Source organism: Triturus cristatus, chromosome 2_2 (genome assembly GCF_964204655.1).
Source record: "Triturus cristatus chromosome 2_2, aTriCri1.1, whole genome shotgun sequence".
Taxonomy (NCBI): domain Eukaryota; kingdom Metazoa; phylum Chordata; class Amphibia; order Caudata; family Salamandridae; genus Triturus; species Triturus cristatus.
This window is the reverse complement of record NC_140582.1, coordinates 1,197,355,874-1,197,376,024: the sequence shown is the minus strand read 5'-3', so window position 1 is coordinate 1,197,376,024 and position 20,151 is coordinate 1,197,355,874. Positions and strand designations below refer to the sequence as shown.

Below are 20,151 nucleotides of genomic sequence, written 5' to 3'. Positions count from 1 at the left end.
GATAACAGTGGAAGAGGAACTAACCACTGATTTAGCTCCAACAGACCCCGTCTGAGCCTTTTGCCTCCCCATAGCTTTAAATGGCTTTAGTGGTACCAATACATACAAAAATAAATATAAATGAATAAAATAAATAGAATAAATTTAAGCGGTGTATATACAAGTACAGTAAGAACAAGGGGATACCTCTTGCTTGTGGTATATGTCCAGTACTAGTCCAGAGAAGCTTCCTCCCTATCAAGAGCTTCAAATACCAATCCTTATATTATGTGTCCATTCAGTGTCTGTATGATAGGTGAAGGTGCAAGCCTACCTCCTTCCACAGGTTCAAGATCTTGGTGGCTGGCTATCCGGGTATCAGCCAGCAGGTTGGCCCGCAGCTCGAGAAACGACGGCCAAGAGAGATGGCACAGCCCAGCCTCTGCCGGTCTCGGACGGGCGCAGATGGGCCCGCCCTTGACCCTGGCATCGCCTGGTCATGGCTCGGGCATGCCCGCGCGCGTCCCGCGCTGCGGGAGGGCCACTGGGATTTTATTGCGCCCTCCGGCGCGATTATGTAATTGCAGGAGTGCAAGGGCCTCTGGAGGATGTGGTCTCGTTGGGCCGTTCCCCTCACGGCCGGTAAAAAAGAAGTCAAGCAGTTCCCCTCACGGCGGTAGCGGAGGCTGTGCAGCAATGGACCCAGTCAGGTAAGTTTAGAACAGCGTCCCGCGCTGCGGGAGGGCTGCTGTGATTTTATCGCGCCATCCGGCGATGTGACGTAATTGCAGGAGTGCAAGGGCCTCTGGAGGATGTGGTCTCATTGGGCTGTTCCCCTCACAGCCGGGAAGAAAGAAGTCAAGCCATTTCCTTCACGGCGGTAGCGGAGGCTGTGCAGCTATGGACCCAGTCAGGAGGGTTTAGAAAAGCGCCCCGTGCTGCAGGAGGGACGCTGTGTTTTTATCGCGCCCTCCGGCGCGGTTACATAATTGCAGGAGTGCAAGGGCCTCTGGAGGATGTGGTCTCGTTGGGCCATTCCCCTCACGGCTGGGAAAAAAGAAGTCAAGCCGTTCCCCTCACGGCGGTAGCGGAGGCTGTACGCCAATGGACCCAGTCAGGTAGTTTTAGAAAAGCGGTTAGTAGTCAATTTCCCCCTGCCCTTAATGATTGCTTGTATTATTCTTTTAGACTCTTGTTATTGTAGCTGGGCCTGCCATTAGGCCTTCAGCTTTCTAGCCTCTTTTGTAATGTGTTGTGGTTTGCCTTAACTGGAAGAGTATGGTTTCGGCCTGTCTACTATATGAACTATTGAGTTTGTTTTGACTGAAACAATTCTTTTAGGGCCTCTGGCTTGAGGTGTTCATTATATCCCGTAATTAAGTGCTGTGCCTCCTTTCTAGCCATTGCATCTCTGTAACCGGAATCAAGCATCCTAGGACCGGTTTCGGGGTTTCACCCCTCTTCAGCCAGGATAGCTTGACTCCAGTGGCGTAGTGAGCACGGGACCCACGTCTGGGCATACCCTTCCCACATGGGCCAACAGCAAAACACACAAGATGATGGACAGAATGTTGCACATTAGCAAAACCTTCACCCCCAGTCACAGATCTGGGTTTAATCCATCGTTATTTTGCTCACCACGCCACTCCAGTTCAGACATGGCCATATGCAAATCAGTCTTGACCCTGTGCCTCATGGGAACTATTCGCACACAAATGAGAAGAGATAACAGCATATCAGTGGGTACTGGAGAACGTCCAACGGTGCCACATAGAGTTCTATGGAACCCCAGCTTTCTAGCCATTGCATCTCTGTCATTTTCATTTAGTGAGTGCGGTATCTTTCATCATCTGTCCCTGAGCATAAGACTTGATTGGTGCCCACAAGGTCTGAGTAGAAGCCACTGACCCCTCATTTAGAGTGAAAGAGGAAGAAGCAGAATTTCTCTATTACCCCTATTTATTTGCCATATTGTCAGTGGTGGAGTCAAAACCCCCATCATCTAATACATATCAAAGTGTGATCCAAAATACTATTCAGTGAAATATATGTTGTCACTAATCATCTGGTGAGGGTCATTGAGTGAAGCATCTATAGTCCTAAACAGTCTGAGTCAATTTTCTGTGGCCCTTAGATGAACTCCCATCATAGGGCTGTAGACAAAGGCAACTTTGAGATAAAGAACAGGGGGGCTTATTTATGAGGCCCTTGCAACACTTTTGCGCTGCATTTGCTTCACTTGTTGTGACACAGCGGCGGTGTAAACAAAGCATCACATTGCAGCATATTTACAAGGTGAAGCATCTAGGCAAATGCATCGCCTTGTAAAGCCCTGCGCCACAATATACCTGTGTCAGGTATAATGTATGGAGGGTGGACGTTCCCACGCAACAAAGACTCATAAGAGTGGTGCAGTGAAATCTATGAGATATCACTGCGATGCTTCCAGAATGCCATTCCATCAAAACCTTGTGCCTGCTTCTTGGAAGGCGTAAAAGTGATGCAGTACATTAAAGATAGGCCTCCCCCACGCGTTGCTGAAGTTGTGTCACACTTCTGACACAACTCTAGTAATCGTCAGTTTTGAGCCGACAGATACGTCAGAAATACTGACGTATTTGTAACCCCATGCGACATGATGCACCGCACATTAAATATGGCGCATCCATAGTGTCGCAAGGAGGGTGCAGTGAAAACTCTTGTATTGCTATTTTCATGCAGCAATGCAACAGTTTTCATGGCTGCAAAGAGCCTGGCCAAGAATGTCAAAATTAGACTCTACCAGAACCTAGGACTAAAGATCGGGGCTACCCACACTGACCAGCACACTTGGAGAAGGTGGAGGGCTTGGTTAGGGCCACCTGATTCATTACTTCGCTCCCTTGGGTGTAATTGTGCTCAAAAAGGGCTTTTAATGAGCAGGTGATGGCGGAGTGTTGAGTACTCCCTTAGGTCGCAGGTAATTTTGCCACTCTGAAATATATGAACCTACAGATTGAGTGAAAAACAAAGAAATGTCGTGACAACCTTTGACCTGGCATGTGACCAGCCCTGAAGCTGAATCCCTGAAAGATTTACAAATATTTAACATTTCAGTAAGTTCTTTGGAAATATCTTACCTAAATATTAAATATGTCAAGTCACTGCCAGTTGCCATTAAAAATGACTCACAAACTACCTTTCATACAATTCACAGAGATTTATGAAGAAATGCCTCTGGCCAGCCCTGTACTTGAGAATGAATATAAAGTGTTTAATAAATATGTAACAGCCGACAAAGTTCTCTGGAAGCCTCTCTGTTAAATCATTAAACATGTCTGTTAGTCATACACAGCTATAGCAGTTTTTATAGTAATTTCTCAGTTAAACCATACCTGTCTGTGATATTCCTACCAAGCAGTGTCCATAAAATGAGGTGCAAACTGCATGTTATGAAAGGTCCAGATGCTTCTGCAGAAATGCCCAGGACCTGCTGTGTCTCTTTACCTTTTGGGGATCAGATGTCCTGCTGCTCTAATTGCTGTAGTTGGAAGGAGGACCCCAGGTTTGGTGCTGCTGGGCTGCAAGGCCGTCCCTTACAGAAGAAAGTTGTTCACCAAGAGTGCTAATGACCATTGTCGACAGAGCACAGCACTCTCCTGCTTTCTAGAAGGCGCAAGGAAGGGGCAGCAGCAGATCTTTGGGCAGTGAAACTGGTCATATAAGGATGAGCACCCTAAGGGGGTACAGGAGTTTTGTGGTGCAATTGTCAAGGACAGCTGACAGGCCTGCAGAGTTGGTGTCAAGTCAGTTGCTGATCTTCTGTTCTTGCGACTCTTGATGACTGTATTCTTCTTTTAGGTTATGTTATGTTATGTTAGGGGCATTTGTATTGCGCACAGCTGCCCCAGCTAAGGGGCGTCCTGGCGCATGACAAGATAAGCTTAGCCCCACCTAACAGCACAGAGGAAATAACACAACAAACGGACCAGAAGTAAGATGGTTAAAAAAGCACAGTCTTTACAGCTTTTCGGAATAAAAAGAGATCGTCCAAAAGGCGAATCTCCAACGGGAGAGAATTCCACAAGATAGCTGCTTTCACCCGAAAAGATCGACCTCCCACACGACTCAACTTGAATCTCGGGACCACTGCCAACGCTTGGCCCAACGATCTCAGAGGGCGCGACGGTACATAAAACGACAGGAGGTTAGAAAGGATTCGAGGGGCTAAACCCTTCAAGATCTTGAATGCCAGACAGAGCACTTTAAAGTGAATTCTGGCTTTCACCGGGAGCCAGTGAAGAGATCGGAGAGTGCTGGACACAGAGCAGGATCTAGGCAGGCCCACTATGGCCCTAGCTGCTGCATTTTGGACCCCTTGGAGGCGATAAATTTCCGCCAAGTTAGCCCCTACCAAGAGTGAACTGGCGTAATCTAATCGAGAAATTATGGTTGCCTGAACAACCAACTGCCTCGTTGAGGAGTCAAAAAACTTCAAGATAGATCTTAAGCCTCGAAGAACTCCAAAACAACAGGCCGCAGTTTTCTTGGAGTGCCCCACGAAGCTGAGAGCGGGTTCCAGCCATACTCCCAAGTTTCTCAGCTCCGTGACCGGAGTTGGGACTGGCCCAAGCTCCGGTGGCCACCATCTATCTCCCCACAGGTCACGTCCCTTCCCGACAACCATAACCTCAGTTTTCTTTGCGTTGAGCTGGAGGCAGTTGGCATTCATCCAGCTCGCCACCGCTCTCAGTCCACTCTGGAACCTAGGGGCATCACACTCAGCGTCCCCGCTGATAGTGACCGCTAGCTGAGTGTCGTCAGCATACGAGACCATCGTCATGCCCCACCGTCTGACAACATCAGCCAGCGGCCTCACGTAAAGATTGAACAACGTGGGACTAAGCGAGGATCCCTGAGGCACCCCCAGGCCCAGGGGATAGAAATTGGACTGATGAGGAGGTATGGCAACGCAGAAGGAACGGTCCTCAAGGAAGGAGCGGAACCACTGTAAGGCAACACCACCAATGCCCAACTCCTCCAGGCGACGCAAAAGGATAGGATGTGAGACAGTATCAAAGGCGGCGCTTAGGTCTAATAATATTAGCGCCGCCGTCTGTCCCAAATCCACCAGCCCACGAAGATGGTCAACCATAACCAGAAGAGCTGTCTCCGTACTATGCCCAGCACGAAATCCCTGCTGGGTGTCATCCAAGATGTTAGCACGGGTAATATAATCAGAGAGAGCCTGGTTGACATGGGCCTCCATAACTTTTGCCGGCCAGGGAAGTAAGGAAATAGGCCGGTAATTCTCCGGCCTCGAAGGATCCAATGAAGGCTTCTTCAAAATAGGAGAAACCACCGCCTGCTTCCATTTGACTGGAACCATGCCCGTCATCAGTGAAGTGTTAATGAAGGATCGCAAAAGAGGGCGTCCTACAAAGCAATGATCTCTAAAGACGACAGGTTTTAATGGGTCCAGAGGTGAGCCCGACTTAATTTTTAGGGTCACCCTGTCAAATTCCTCAGAGGAAAGCAAAGGAAGCGACTCCATTATAGGACGACCCAGTATCGTCACCAGAGGCCCCAAAGGTGGACTCAAATCAGGAAACGACCGGTAAATGGCTTGCACCTTCTCCAAAAAGAAGGATGCCAAAACCTCGCAATGTGAAGTGGAGGCCAATACCGGGGAAGAAGTTCTTTTGGCCAAAATATCCTTAAGCGCCTTGAAAATTGATTTCGAAGGGTTAGTGCTGTTACGGAATTCTTCTGAGTAGAACGCAGCACGAGTTCTACAAATGGCTCGATGGTACGCCTTGACGGAGGGCAGATACAGCGATTTCTTGGCCGCATCATAGTGTCTCCGCCACTCTCTCTCAGCCCGCCTACAAGTGCCCTTTAACACCCGCAGGGCGTTATCATACCAAGGGCTCGATTCTCTCAAGCGAGACCTACTTGCCCTAATAGGGATCAAGAGATCGAGCGCCCCCGAAATCCACTTACAGAACCGGTCATAGCCCAGTTCCAAACCCTCAAAGGGTCCCAGTGGATGTGACGCCAAGACCTCATGGAGGTCCTCTAGTCTCAGTTTATTCCAATGTCTTTTGAGAATAGGTCTCGAAGGGGGGATAACAGGAGTAGCAGGCAACGGAACACGAATATCCACCAAAAAATGATCCGACCACCCCACAGGTGTTATGGAAGAGATGGTAGCTTCCAAGAGGTTAGTAAAAAAGGGGTCGAGTGTATGCCCTCCCACATGAGTGGGTTGATCTACCTTTTGGGTCAGTTGGAGGGCCTCGAGGTCGGCTAAGAAATTATTGACAGCCGACAGGTCAGAAGGTTCTGCATTTCTGGTGCCAGGAGCTCCGCTAAATAAGAGATTTAGCAGTGTTAGGGGAGCGTAGGGTAGTAGCCAATAGGCTACTTAACCCTGGGGTCACTAATACCCCTTTATGATCACTTCCTTTGGGAAGTGGGCATGACCCTGTCCCAGAGTTCCTAGGTTTGCCATATCAAAATTTTATCCACTGCAGGTAGCCCACCTTAGGTGTGGCACTAGCCTGAGGATGAACACACCTTTTCCCTACCGTCCAGGTGCCAAAAGGGCTCCGGTCAGAGGGCTCTGCTTTTTCTCCTGTGAGGGAGGTGAGATTCGCTTACCAAAAGCGGTGGGCTCTTTTAAGCTCCACACCTTGTAAGGCTAATTTGCAGGTCCTCCTGTGGGACTGAGTGTAAACACCCTCTGCCAGAGTATTCTTTGTTCCTGACCTCCTGAGAGCAAAGGTCCTCACCCCGGGGAAGGAGGGGGGGGGGGGCGGTCAGAAACTCCAATGTGGGAGCAGGTTCACTATAAGGTGTCCCCTGGGTGCATGTATTAATAAATCAGTCAGTAGAATCAGCGTAGGTTTATTAATATGACATTTATTATGCCTGGTTTCAGTGAAGACATCGTTTAGATGGGGAACACGTTTTTAATAGTGACCCGCATATGTTTTAAATGGCTTCCCTGATCACTTTTATTGGAAGTAATGGAACTGACCAGCACAGGGGCATACCTGCTCATGCAGATATGTGCTCACATGTAATGTAAGAGTAGTTATACAAACAGTGGGGTAACCCAGTATCCCTCAGAACCTGGGCAGTATAATGTAAAGAAAACAGTGGTTCTGTTGGGTGAAAGAATTTCTTTGTGCATGAAGCATAAGTCATACGCTGTCTGAACAATATGCAATGTTTAGTTATAAGCAACACACCAAACGGTTTGTATGTTAATCTGATTTTTTATATAGATTACGTCATTCATATATGCATCTATATTATCCACAAATATTTTGGAGAGGCCGTCAACAAACAATGTATTTTCATGGGATGTTAATCTGGGGTAAGGCCGTCTCTATTCCGGGCGCTTCTATCTCATTTAGAAGTGCGGGCGGAAGGCAAAAATCCTTGCTCCTCATATGAAGTTAATCTGGGGTAGGGCCGTCTCTATTCCGGGCGCTCCTATCTCATTCAGAAGTGCGGGCGGCAGGCAAAAGTCCTTGCTCGTCTGGTAGGACGCAAGGAGCAAGGATTTTTGCCTGCCGCCCGCACTTCTAAATGAGATAGAAGTGCCGCACTGACCTTACAGTAGTGCAGCACCAGGGTTGAAACGTCGACTTTATCGCCTGGACCAGTATATAGAACCTGCGTTAAAACGAATTTAGTTATTCCGCAGCTTTACTATAAATATTTGACCTTCTGGCCATTTTGAAATCTTCAATATTTTAAATCATTGTGTATATATCACGCACATTGTCACTGAGCACCACTTGTCACTTTCTCACTATTTTTTATCACATTGTTTGTTGACGGCCTCTCCAAAATATTTGTGGATACTATAGATGCATATATGAATGACGTAATCTATATAAAAAATCAGATTAACATACAAACCGTTTGGTGTGTTGCTTATAACTAAACATTGCATATTGTTCAGACAGCGTATGACTTATGCTTCATGCACAAAGAAATTCTTTCACCCAACAGAACCACTGTTTTCTTTACACATGTAATGTAAGGCACCCTGCCTTAGGGATGTAAGGCCTGTTGTAGAGGTGACATAAATATTACATGCAGTGTTATGGGACATGGTACACAAAAGTGTGATATGATATGTTTTCACTTTCTAGTGCACCTTGTCACACAGCATCCAGTGGCAGTCTGTGAGAGTTTTGTGCTGGATCCCTTACAGTGCAAAAAGAATAAATGAGGGATGGAATGCTGAACAATGTCAAACACTCAACCCCTAGTACAGAGTCTGTGCCTTAATCCATTGTTATTTTGCCTTTCACACAATTCCAGTTTGCCAGACCAGGGCCTCCCTGGATCGGAAACAAGCACCTTGGACCTGTTTTAGGGTATCACCCCAATCAGCCAGGATAGCTTGACTCCAGTGGCATGGTGAGCATGGGACCCACATCTCTTCATACCTGTCCCACTTAAGATGTCAAACTCAAAAAGAACAAAAGATGGACGGAATGCTGAACAATGTCAAATACTCACCTCCACTACAGAGATCTGGGCTTAAGTCCATTGTTTTCTTGCTCACCACACAATTCCTGTTTGGAACCAGCCATATGCAAATCAGTCATGACCCTGCTCCCCATGGGAACAGTCCAGCCCGAACTTCCGGACCTGATCCTCCCTGCACCGGAAGTAAGCAGAACTAGGACCGGTTTTGGGGTATCACCTCTCATCAGCCAGAATAGCCTGACTCCGGTGGCACTGTGAGCAGGGGACCCACATCTGTGCATGCCTGTACACTTAGGGTGACAAATAAAAAATAAAAAATGATGGAAGGAATGCTGAAAAAAGTACAAATATTCACCCCCAGTAGAAAGATATGGGCCTAAATCCACTGTTGCTCATTTGCTTGCCAGTCCATTCCAGTTTGGAACCAGCCGTATGTAAATCAGTTTTGACACTGCTCTTCATGGAAACAGTTGAGGCTGATCTGCCAGGCCATGTCCTCCCTGCACTGGAAACAAGCATCCTAGGACCGGTTTCAAGGTATCAAACCTCATCAGACAGGTTAGCTTGACTTCAGTGGCATGGTGAGCACAGGACTCACATCTGGGATTACCCGTCCCACTTATGGTGACAACTGCAAAAAGGAACAAATGTTGAACGGATTGCTGAACAATCTCAAAACACTCACCCCCAGTACAGAGATCTAGGCCTAAATCCATCATTTGTTTGCTCACCATTCCATGACAGTTTGGACCTAGCCATATGCAAATCAGTCTTGACCCTGCTCCCTATGGGGTACCTTAGCGTTGCACAAGATATGCTGCACATTTTAGGGACCCTCTTTAGTACCTATGCCCTAGATACCAGAGGTAGTACTTACTAGGGACTTACAGAGGTTATAAATCCAAAGATGGAAGGTGCACTCATTGTGTTTGGACACATTAAATCAAATAGTCCAAATAGTATAGTATTTCTTTCCTTTTATTCTTGTTATTCTTTTTATTCTGATGATTCAAACACGAGCAACGCACAGCCAACGCGTTTCGTTCCGTACAGGAACTTCATCAGGGCTGTAATAATCACAAACACAAAAGACAACATTTAAAAGAACATCTATATGTGATAATCATAAAAGCAAACATGTAATACATAACTACTCAATCTTTAGAAGAAATGGCACATAAAAAACACATACATATAAAAACTCCTAGACATGTGGATATGTACATATACATAATTATAACAAAAAAGAAAAGAAGTCATTACAAAGACACATACTTTAACATATAATTCAAACGACTGGACAGTACTCCATATTAACAAACGAATTGTGTACGGATGATACAGGGATCATATATAGCTAAAATAAGGTATAAAGAAGAGAGAAAAGCAAAAAGAAGGGAAGAGAAGCAAAAGAAAATGTACAATTTAAAGTGAACGAGAAAGGTAAGAAAATATATAGGTGAGAATAGAATCTAAGAAATCAAAAAATACAATGTGCAAAGATATCTATATAGAACGAGATAAATATATATAAATAATATAACCAAATCATTAATATCGTTTGTTATTGTCACCCTCATCCACAGACCATGAGTAGTGCAATGTCTCAAGTATTTAAAACAATGATTAGTTATTATTATTCAAAGATTTATTCGAGGAATATACTCATAAAAGTACAAACATACATTTAAAATACATCACATTAAAATTTTTCCTATTTATACATACTTTTAAAACAGTTGTGCGTACATAAACAATAAAAATCTTTGGTGTACATTTACACAGAAATCACGTAATACCCCAGTTATATTACATTAATAGAAATTGCCCTCCGTCTAATGGACCATGCCCACCCCAGATACTTTGCTGTTCCTAGAACAATAGGCATATCAGTGACGGTGCAAATATTTCGTAGCGCCTCAACACCCCTGGATGTCCCTAGATTTCTACAAACAGGAGCTAACCAAACTCTTCTCGGGGTGGCATAAGCTTTACACAAGAATAGAAAGTGACCTATATTTTCCTCAGTTGCACCACACACAGGGCAGCACGAGGTGGTTGAACTCCTCCACCTACCCATCAGTGATCTCAGAGGAAGGGCACCTAATCTTAACTGGAAGAAAAGCTTCCTATCCCCTGGATTAGTAATACTGTCCCAGTATAGTTCCAATGCAGGACACAGTTTGATTTCTAAGAAACGCCCCGCCATTGTATCTGATCTCGTTCTACTCCAGAGTCTGCCATCTATCCAATCCCAATATAAGCTTTTAATTATATTTTTGTTTGGAAAGGGTTCCCCAGATGGATTATCCCATAAATTGGAGAGGCCGAGGTCACCTAAAGCAGTCCTAAGAGTTTTTAACCAAACTATTTCATGAAAGGTGTCATCTTTAATTATGGCAAGGAACCCCTCTGCATAATGCCGTATCTCTGGGGTAGTCCAGAGGCGTCTCCAATAGAGAATCGGGCACAATCACGCTCGGTCACTAACTGATCTTCTCCCTAAATCAAGACCAAGCGGGATTAGTGGTGGGTCTCTGAGGGAGACCTGTGATTCCCCTGAGAAACCTATTCTCCGATATTTGCAAGAGGAGAAGCCTCTCGAAACCCCACAGCTCAGCCCCATATAGGGCAGACCCAATAGCCTTGGCATCATACACTGCCAGGACTGGTTTTATAGGCTTTGATTTAGACTTTTTGTGTTCCACCCGAAGTGCCCCCGAAATCTGTTGATGCCTCAAGACCGCCTTTTCTATATGTTGGGACCATTTTAGATTGTTTGCTATCTGCACCCCAAGATAGGTAAATACAGTAACCACCTCAAGCTCACAATTGTTCAAAAGTATTTTAAGGCCGGGGTCTACGTTTCGGTGAGAAGGCCATCAGCTTGGTCTTACCCACTGTTTTGAATGTAGCTTCTCACCAATAAGCCACACCCAATCCCTGCACTCCCACCTGGGAGGCAAATAACAAAATGCAAAGACTATCACTTTTAGAATAAGGCTTGGGGTTTATTACATAATACTCTCTAAACAAAGGCTATCTCAGATACCAAATGCATAAGATTCAAATATATGTAGCAAACTTATAATCTAAAGGCATGAATCAATAACTGAGCAAACTATAATACTGATGAATAAACAAGCAATAACTGATATAAGATAAGGTACACTGGACGTCCTGCAAGAGATCAGAAAGATATACATATATGTAGAGCAGAGGAGTACTCTGGATGTGCACCTCTCACACCACAAAGAAAACACCTCCAATGATCAAAGAACCACACAACTCAATACATCACCTGGTGCATACACTGCCCACTTCTGACTGGGGGAATTACAGCCGGGGATCAGAGCTCAGCAAGCCAGGGTTCAATCCGAGATAGACACGTCTGCCCTCGCTCGGAATCCAAACTCCCAGTTTCTCAGCCTGCAACCCTCAGCTATAAACACACTAGAAGATTCGTGAAAGACCTCCTCCCACCGCCAGAGGAATTTTACCAGAACTGGCCAAGTTCCAAGCAAGCATCTCCATGGCAGTAAGGAACTCTCAAGTCTCTTCCTCCATTCGCACTTCTTCCAGCCTCTGTCTTGACGAAGCTCTCACAAGGCCTTCCACAGTACACTAAACAAAAACAATCGCTCAGGAAAACACCAAGACCTTGAATGTGAATAACCCAAACAACTTGCAAGCACGGCTGTGCACGCAGCAGCAAGGCAGAGTGAGACATGGGGCCCTGTCAAAGGCAATAGTCTGCACCTATAATTCTCATCCACACAATTTACGAGCACCACTGTGCACACAGAAAAGTTTGAAGCAAGGTAAAGTCAGAAGGCAGAATGACATTAGACTACGTCAAAGCCAATAGGTCAATGTCATAATTCACCTAACCCAAATAACATTATACACTTAATCCCTCAGTATACAACATTGAGCACATGTGTGCACCACCACCCACAAGACTGCACCTCAACATCCCATACCTTCTATTCTTGGAAAGACTATTCCACTAAAAGACAGAAGAAAAGCAGGCATATGCACACCCATCCTACATTAAGGCTAAGGTAACATAACACACTTAAGTCAGTACAGAATGGTGGTGGTTGAGGGTCATCATAGGGTGTCAGACCACAAAAGTGGCTGATTCACTACATTGCACCCCATGACCCTTGATCATCACCATTCACATATGTCAAAAACAAAATCTAATGAAGCACTGCATCTCTTAACTGCAAAACTGAAATCATTGCAAAGCATATAGCAACTGTATATCATAACGAAAAAACAAAACTATCATTGAAGCACTGCATATCTCAACTGAAAGCAAAATCATTTAAGACCACATTTCTGAATTGAAAGGCACAACTACTAAAAAGCACATGTTGAAACAGCAACTCATGTGTTGAAGTGGCTACACAAAAATACATAATTCAAAACAAATCATGACTAAAAAACAACTATGATCGAAATGCTCCATTCCAAATCTGAAAAATTCATCAAAAGTATATGCTAATCACTTTAGAGCAAATAAAGTCTGCATTCTCTAAATACATGCAGAAGCAATAACTCAGGTGCATCTAGAAATAGCTCATAGATATCTGGATACACCTTTAAATGAAGACACAAAATAAATGAATCAAGCTTTTGAATGCTCCTAATGCCTCTAATGGTTAAACTGAAAACTCCACTGCCAAACTCATATATTGTAGCAACAGCTACAGGTTATTACTGTTCACTAACTTAGAAAATATCTACTCTGATCGCTGCAAAGCGTCTCTATTGGTCTCCATCCCTAAAAACAAAAACAGTCCTTCTGTGTGAAAAAACACACAGCCATCTTCCATCGCATCTGAACTTCACGTTGATAAAACAGTTCTGGCAAAGCACATCCTGTAGTTCCCTCTTCTTCACTTTTATATAAGGAGTCACCCTGTGTGAAAGATGCACAGCCTCCATGCATGTAAAGTTAGCCTCACGTGAAGGAAACAGTTCCACACTTCGCTGATCCCTTTTTGCTTGGGAAGAAGCAGTCCATCATGCTCTCTGGTATATATCAGCAGCTGTATCTCCTTGACAGGGGAGGACCCCATCCAGTCTGGATAGCCACAGGCATCAGCTGCCACCGTCTGGTCTGGAGATCACTCCAGGCTTGGGGGGGGGGGGAGGGGAGGGAAGGGACGGGGGAGGGGAGAGGGAGGGCCCCACTCACACGGGAGAAGGGAGTCCCACTCACACGCGGAGAACTGGGCGAATCTGAAAAAGAAACAAGCATCACTCTTCTTGCAAAAAACATTTTTCAAAAGTACACTTCTTCCGTCTTGCAGTTCTAAAAATACAATATTTTAATTTCTGTCTACACAGGTCTCCTCCAGCTCTGGGGAATTGTCTAAGAATACTACCAACGCTTTAGCCTGTGAATTCTTGGTAAAATCTCTCTTTTTCTTTACACAGCAAGAAGGGCTGGGGCAGTCTCCTTCTCTCACTTCTCTCACTGCACCCCTCACAGGTGCTGCCCCCCTTCACAAATCTCTGCGGACACCAAATGGCCCCTCGCCAAACATAACAAGCAGGGACGTCTCTACTGTCTCTAGCTTGCACCTTATCTCCTTCAAGGTCGAAGTGATCTGCACTCTTGCCAACTTTGGTCTGCTCTGCGACTCTCCTCATGGGAAAAAAAAACTAAACTGCTCTTGACATATCAAAAAGAAAAAAGCATTGGCAATATCAAAAGTCACATATCAAGTCCCATGCTACTTCTGTAACAATATCTGGGACAGCATCAGTCAAAGAAGGTATATTTGCACACATGCTACACAATTAGGGTCACCACCTCAATCTGTCAAGCCCTGAATGATCTCACTGATCCCTTCACGCCCATCTGGCATTCTGTACTGTTTCAAATTAATTTCCTTTATAACATAGGGCACCTTCACTGGGAAATCTTGTGTTTCAAACTCCACTTCAGGACTTTCTATTAAATCCTGTGCAAACTGTTTTTCTGTCTGTACATGCCACTTAACAACCATTGCAATCTCCCATAGGCAAACCACATTTTCTGTAACGCTGTTCTGTCCACAATCTTTTGGTGCCAGAAAGCACAGAATCATCTGCATTTGTCCAGCATCTGAATTTAAAAGTAACCTTTCATTTCCCTGCACTTTCCTGTAATCATTGTACACAATCTGCTGTTCACATCCAAAATCATATTGTTGCATTTCTCTTTCGAAGCAAAATGCATCATTCACTGTCATGTCTAATTCATGTCCGCAACCGGTGATCGTTAAGCCTAAAACATTAGTCTGTTTACTTTCTTGCACATTCCTTTGTGGCTGAAAAAGCTCCTCAGAAGAATTAATTAAAACCGTCTGTGTATCTCGTAGTCTGACTGCATTCTCTGTTACATTTATCATATCTGAATCATTTTGGCTGGTCAAAGTAAACGGCTTCAGAGCCTGGTACACGTTTAATTCTGTCTTCAAAGATATATTGTCAAACTGGGCATCAACTAGCTCTGTTTTCAACTCACTACGTTCTTTTTGCAAATGCCCACATGTTTGATGCATATTAACCAACACATTTAAAATAACACCGCTGTCTCTGTCTAAAATGTCATTAATCTCCTGCTGATTAACACCCTTCATTGCAACTCTGGAGTCTGTAATCTCAAGGGAGTCCCACGCATCAGGAGTATGCTCTGACATCTTACATTCACTTTGCAACTGAAAACATTTTATATGCATTCCTTAACAAACACTTGAAAGGGATCCAGCCCTTTCTGCCTCACGTAGCAAGCTATTTATAAGCACTTTTTACAAAACACACTTAAACACACACACACACCAATTCTAACTCAGCACAATTAGCTCACTTCACGAGCCAGCACATCATATGGGCTACCCCCATGCAAATAAATCAATTGATATCTAAGAGTCTGCTTTCAATTTCTAAAAAAAAACGAAAAAGAAAACGTATTTCTTCCCCTTTTAAATCAATGTTCAGATCCTGCAACCGACTACGCCAAAATGTTTTGAATGTAGCTTCTCACCAATAAGCCACACCCAATCCCTGCACTCCCACCTGGGAGGCAAATAACAAAATGCAAAGACTCTATCACTTTTAGAATAAGGCTTGGGGTTTATTACATAATACTCTCTAAACAAAGGCTATCTCAGATACCAAATGCATAAGATTCAAATATATGTAGCAAACTTATAATCTAAAGGCATGAATCAATAACTGAGCAAACTATAATACTGATCAATAAACAAGCAATAACTGATATAAGATAAGGTACACTGGACGTCCTGCAAGAGATCAGAAAGATATACATATATATAGAGCAGAGGAGTACTCTGGATGTGCACCTCCCACACCCCAAAGAAAACACCTCCAATGATCAAAGAACCACACAACTCAATACATCACCTGGTGCATACACTGCCCACTTCTGACTGGGGGAAGTACAGCCGGGGATCAGAGCTCAGCAAGCCAGGGTTCAATCCGAGATAGACACGTCTGCCCTCGCTCGGAATCCAAACTCCCAGTTTCTCAGCCTGCAACCCTCAGCTATAAACACACTAGAAGATTCGTGAAAGACCTCCTCCCACCGCCAGAGGAATTTTACCAGAACTGGCCAAGTTCCAAGCAAGCATCTCCATGGCAGTAAGGAGCTCTCAAGTCTCTTCCTCCATTCGAACTTCTTCCAGCCTCTGTCTTGACGAAGCTCTCACAAGGCCTTCCACAGTACACTAAACAAAAACAATCGCTCAGGAAAACACCAAGACCTTGAATGTGAATAACCCAAACAACTTGCAAGCACGGCTGTGCACGCAGCAGCAAGGCAGAGTCAGACATGAGGCCCTGTCAAAGGCAATAGTCTGCACCTATAATTCTCATCCACACAACGTACGAGCACCACTGTGCACACAGAAAAGTTTGAAGCAAGGTAAAGTCAGAAGGCAGAATGACATTAGACTACGTAAAAGCCAATAGGTCAAAGTCATAATTCACCTAACCCAAATAACATTATACACTTAATCCCTCAGTATACAACATTGAGCACATGTGTGCACCACCACCCACAAGACTGCACCTCAACATCCCATACCTTCTATTCTTGGAAAGACTATTCCACTAAATGACAGAAGAAAAGCAGGCATATGCACACCCATCCTACATTAAGGCTAAGGTAACACAACACACTTAAGTCAGTACAGAATGGTGGTGGTTGAGGGTCATCATAGGGTGTCAGACCACAAAAGTGGCTGATTCACTACACCCACATTAACTTCCAGGCCATGTTCCCCACAGAAAAGATCGAAGATGTTTAAAGCTCGCTGCAAGCCAGCCGGTGTTTTGGATAAAATCAACGTATCGTCGGCGAACATCAGGATCGGAACCCTGAGGCCCGCCAACGAAGGTGCATCGACACTGGCATCCAGCATCCGAGCCACAATTCCGTTAATAAATAGGGAAAAAAGCAGGGGGGCCATAGCACACCCCTGTCGTACTCCGCGTTCAATCGGAAAGTCGGCAGATGATTCACCATTCATACCCCACTGAACTTTGGCGAAGTTACACTCATGCAGCCTCATTATCAAGGTGAGTAACTCAGCCGGAAGGCCTATTTCGCTCAGAACTGCCCAGAGCTTTCTCCTTGGGACCAGGTCGAAGGCAGCCCGCAAGTCGACAAAGGCAACATACAGGCTGCCCTCGCCGAGCACCACCATCCCCCACTGCAGCAGAGCAAAGCGAAACACCTGATCGACTGTGCTTGTAGCCCGCCGAAAACCTGCCTGATAAGGGGACAGGGCGTTGTTCTCGTCTACCCAATCCATTAATAGGTTTACCACCATTCTCCCTACCACTTTTTGGATAGTGGCAATCAAACTTATCGGCCTATAATTGGCCGGGAGGGACCGATCCCCTTTTTTGTATATGGGTATAATATTTGCTCCCTTCCATAGCTCTGGGACTGCCGTTCCCTTCGCAATAGCGTTTCCCAAAAGGAATACATACCTAACCCACCTCACCTTTTCGTTTATGAAAACATCAGAGGGTATCCCATCTAGACCCGGGGCCCTTCCCCCTTGGGCAGTGCATATTGCAACTTCAGTTTCTTTAGGGGAAAATAAATTCCCAGTGGGGAATACAGCTGAAATTACTTCCACATCCTTAAACTCGGTAGTCTCAGCATATTGGGGTTTGAAATAATCCACCCAGGCACCCTCAGCGACATTATTGTCGGGTTTATTTGGAGTTCCACCTCTACCCCACTTGACAATATTCCAGAATAACCTGGAATCCTTAGCCCCCGAGGCCTCCTTTAGTTCTGCCCAATACTTTTCATCCCATGTTTTTTTTGCTAGCGATACGCTAACCTTGTAGTGCTTCCTAGCCTCGCTAATCGCTGCCCTGTCCCTATTCCTGATTGCTCTTCCCAAGCTTAACCTGGCTTCCCTGCACTGATGATTAAACCACCTAGCTGGTTTAGGTGGTTGTTTCCTATTTATCTTGCGGGACCTCAAGAAATGCGGCTTTAAAAGGGAAAAGAGCTTGTTGTGTATGTCCGTTATTTCCCTAGAACCTGGGATTACGGGGTTTGCAGCCTCCATAGCAGCGATTGCAGCATCCACCTCGGAATTTATAAAGTCCATAGATTCTGCAATCGCCAATACACTCGGCCAGTTAAGTCTGCGCATGTCATTGGCCATGGTAGACATTGGGCCGTCACTTAATTGAGGGTTCCCTGATATGGCCATCCACCAGTTATGGGTCACACAGAGGGGATTGTGGTCACTTTCCAGTCTACCCTCGATTTTCATGTCGCATACCAACTGCCACAAATTGAGGCTGCAAAGGACATAGTCTATCCGACTTTGGTTATGACCATTGTCGAATGTACAGGCACCTTCCCTATCGCCCTTCGTCCTCCCATTTAGGGCTCTCAACCCATGTTCCAGGCAAATGGCATTCAGTTGTAATATATCTTTCGTCCACCGCTTAACAGGAGCCAGATTTAAAGTCGGAACACCCCATTGCGTATCCTCCTCTTGCCCTAGGGGATCATCCGAACTATCCAATGGTTCGAAAGTCCTATTTAGGTCACCAGCTACTACAACTTTGTTACCCAGGGACTGCGATTCCAAACAAGTGGACAAAGCCTCTAGAATGGGTGAACTCCCAGTGGTACTGCCCCTGGCGTAGATGTTGTATATATCTATCCCTCCCCACTTTTCTGAGGCTATTCTTAGCATTTGGATGTCCTTACAACCCAGATCCACCACTTTGTAATGCAATGTAATGTAATGTAAGTGCCAATTTATATCGCGCGGCAATCGCTCCAAGGAGCATCTAGGCGCCCAGAAAGGACCACCAGATGTTAGGTAGTCCCTATGCTTACTTGACCGAGAACCCGAATTACACTAGGCTTCTGGCAGTTATATCTTGGAGATTAAAGATCCAGGTTTTTAGATGTTTACGGAAGTCTATTTCTTTATCCAGTAATCTCAACTGGGGGGGAAGAGTATTCCATGCTTTTGCTCCCAGTACCGCCAGGGATTTGCCCCCTCGAGTTTTGAGTCTGAACCTCGGGACGGTAAGCAGGTTGGCCGTTGAAGAACGCAGTGCTCTGGTTGGGCAGTATCTGCTGAATTTTTTCCTCAGATAGGACGGGCCTAGGTTGTGAACAGCTCTAAAAGTAATTAACAATACTTTAAACAAAACCCTTTTTATAATGGGCAGCCAATGTAATGCCTTGAGGGCTTTGGTTGCAGATGATCTTTTCGGCCATTTTAGAACCAGCCTCGCTGCTGCATGTTGCACCATCCGAAGTTTGTGTGTGACAACTTTATTTGTACCAGCATAGAGGCTGTTGCAGTAATCGATGCGCGATGTTACAAGTGCAACCGTGACTGTTTTCCTTGCTTCAAGGGGCAAAAGATCAAAGAACTTTCTCAGTCCCTTTATTACCCCAAAGCACATGCCTGCCACTCTAGCTGCTTGTTGTCTAAAAGACAGGTCAGAGTCAAAATGCACCCCCAGATTACGGGCCGAGTTGGTTGTATGAGGTGGTATTTCAGCTTTTTCTGGCCACCATAATCGTGGGGTGAACTCATTTTTTGGGCCTATAGGCATGATCTCTGTTTTACCTGTGTTGCATTTCAGGTGATTTAGACGCATCCATTCAAAGGTGGCCGTTAGGCAACCTTTGAGCTTATCCTCCCAGGCTTGGTTATCCTTATCCATTACCAGGATAAGTTGTGTGTCATCGGCATAGGCTATAGCGTCTATGCCAAATGACGATATCAGTTTTATCAGGGGTGCAGTATAAACATTAAACAGGGTCGGGCTCAGGCTCGAACCCTGCGGAACTCCCGTCAACAACGCTTTTTCACTGGAGCAGAATTCCCCCAGGGTCACCACTTGCCTCCTGTCACTTAAAAAGTTTCTTATCCACTCAAGCACTGTCCCTTTGATTGTTATTTGAAGACATTGCCTTACCCAGATTGTAAGGCCTCCCATCGGTCGGCCCCTAGCGCCTCTAATGGCCGGGATTGAAAAATTTAAGTAGCCAGGAAGAAATATAGGGTCGCAAGCCCATGTCTCCTGGAATAAACAAACTTCAAAGCCATTGACGAAATCCATCCAGTTTTGGAACATCAGCTTGCTACTCAGCCC

General features: G+C 45.2%; 1 protein-coding gene across 2 annotated transcripts in view; it reads right to left on the bottom strand.

Moving 5' to 3' along the window:
- The window catches only part of LOC146863380 (epidermal differentiation-specific protein-like), a 151,088-nt gene extending 134,938 nt beyond the window's left edge, over positions 1–16,150 (bottom strand). The window contains exons 1-2 of one of the 2 annotated variants that reach the window (XM_085642806.1): positions 15,898–16,150; positions 11,774–13,725 (exon numbers count right to left, since the gene is read on the bottom strand). The gene's annotated coding sequence lies outside the window, so the exon portion shown is untranslated. Of the gene's footprint in view, positions 1–11,773; positions 15,877–15,897 lie in introns of those variants that run through there. The other variant, XM_085642807.1, reaches the window with a different exon arrangement.
- Positions 16,151–20,151: the final 4,001 nt, after the last annotated feature.